Source organism: Coregonus lavaretus, assembly GCF_964263955.1.
Source record: "Coregonus lavaretus genome assembly, contig: HAP1_SCAFFOLD_63, whole genome shotgun sequence".
Classification (NCBI taxonomy): domain Eukaryota; kingdom Metazoa; phylum Chordata; class Actinopteri; order Salmoniformes; family Salmonidae; genus Coregonus; species Coregonus lavaretus.
The window spans coordinates 118447-120931 of NW_028162761.1; positions in this window are offsets into that span (position 1 = coordinate 118447).

Here is a 2485-nt window from a genome sequence, read left to right on the forward strand (position 1 = left end):
TATAACCAAAGTATCAGCTCCCCTGACAGAACGAGCCAGTACTCACCACACTGAGCGTGAATCAACCCACCAGGGGTGCAGAGTTGAACACACACAGAAGGTGAAAGTTAAGAAGGTATCAAGGCCCCGCCTTGTTTTACCTCATAGAGACCTCATACTACAGACTTCTAGGAGTACTGTAGTGAAGGGCTCTGATAGCGAATTGCAGTCACCTAAGATGACGCAATCGCTTGCTGGGGATGGTGCCCTGCCGCAGGCTACTCCTCTTTCTTTCTCAGAACGCATTTCCTCTCCCTTTTACGGGAGGCCCACCTTGGGCTGTTCCACCACTTCAATGTTGGGGAACAGTGGCGGTAAGGGCCATAGAGGAATACAGGTCCTTCCTACTGGATGCACCACAGCTTCGCGCCCAGCCACTTTCTCTGCATTGCTGGCAGTGGCGAAGAAGCTGCACCCTCTCACGCTGGCTAGAACAGACGTTGCAGAAGGGTTATGCTCTCCAATTCCACCGGACCCCACCCCCGTTCAGGGGAGTGGTGGAGACGGTGATGAAAACGCCAGACAAAGTGGCCGCTCTGATGACAGAGATTACAGAACTTTTGGCGAAGGAGGCGGTGACAGTAGTTCCCCGGGAGCAAAGGAACAAAGGGCTATATTCGCCTTATTTCCTAGTGCCCAAAAAGACGGGGGGAGTGAGGCCGATTTTGGATTTACGCATTCTCAACGAGAGCATAACCAAACGGCCCTTCCAAATGCTAACGACAAAACGTCTGCTGGAATGTGTCCAGAGAGGGGACTTTTGTACGAGCATAGACCTAAAGGACGCGTACTTTCATGTGCCGGTTCAGCCGCGTCACAGGAAGTTTCTGCGGTTCGCCTTTCAAGGGGTGGCGTACGAATACACGAGGATGCCATTTGGGTACGCCCTGGCACCTCGCACATTTTCCAAGTGTGTGGAGGCGGCATTGGAACCGTTGCGTCGTCAGGGAATATGGCTACTAGCCTACCTGGACGACCTACTGGTTCTCGCCCCGTCAGCAGAGCTGGCGATCACTCACACAACACAGACAGTGATGCATCTCACAAGTCTGGGGTTCGCTGTGAATTGGAAAAAGAGCGCGCCCTGGCCCACTCATCAGATTGTCTACCTGGGGATACAGCTAGACACTGTGAGGATGAGGGCTCGAATTTCGGACCCCCGAAGGGTAGCCTTGTTGCTAGCCCTAAGGAAGTGCCGTCCGAATCACACGGTGACGGCGCTGTCGATCATGTCACTTTTGGGTCTCATGTCGTCAGCGCACTCTGTGGTTCCGCTGGGACTCCTGCATATGCGCAGGATGCAGCGATGGTTCGCCCAACTAAGACTATACCCATTGCGTCAACGTCATCGGTTGGTGGTGGTTCCCCTCTCGCTCAGTGCAGACCTAAACTATTGAAGAAACTCGCGCGTTCTCACGCACGGAGTCCCGATAGGAAAGTTGTCCTCTCACATCCCAGTATTCACGGATGCATCCCTGACGGGATGGGGAGGGACATGTCAGACACAAGCGATAGGAGGTGTGTGGCCTCAATCAGGTCGTCACATCAACCTCCTGGAGTTGGAAACGGTTTGACTGGTTCTGACCCACTTCGCGTCTACCCTTCGGGGTCGCGATGTGCTGGTCTGGTCAGACAACCGGACCACAGTAGCCCACATAAATCGCCAGGGAGGAGTCAGATCTCCTGCTCTCCATCGGGCGGCAGAGGAATTGTGGCTGTGGGCTCACGAGCACCTTTGCTCATTGAGAGCAGCACACATTCCGGGCTACTTGAAGGTAGGAGCAGACCTAATGTCAAGAGGGGGTCCTCGAGACGACGAGTGGTGTCTGCATCCAGACATTGTTCTCCAGATTTGGGAACAATTCGGGAGAGCCGAGGTGGACCTATTCGCGTCACGCGTGAACGCGCAATGTCCTCTGTGGTTCTCTCTGAGGGAACAGGACGAACCGCCACTGGGAAGGGACGCCTTTGTGCACCAACCGTGGCCGAGAGTTCTCCTGTATGCATTCTGGGAGGTAATGCCTTCTTCAGCACAATGGATTTGACGTCAGGGTATTACAACGTGCCCCTGCATGAAGAGGACAAGAAATACACTGCCTTTTCCTCCCCTTTAGGTCTGCACGAGTACAATCGGTTACCTCAGGGCCTCTGCAACAGCCCGGCTACTTTTATGAGAATGATGCTGACCATCTTTGGTGACCAAAACGTTCTAAGTCTCCTTTGTTACTTGGATGATCTGATGGTTTTTGCTAAGACGGAGGAAGAGAGTCTGCAGAGACTTGAGATGGTTTTTCAGCGGTTGCAGGAGCACAACCTTAAACTGTCTCCGTCTAAGTGCAAGTTTCTGAGGAGGTCTGTAAAGTTTTTGGGCCACATCATTTCTCAGGAGGGTGTAGCCACTGACCCTGCTAAAGTTCAAACCATTTTGAATGTGACTGAGAGTGAA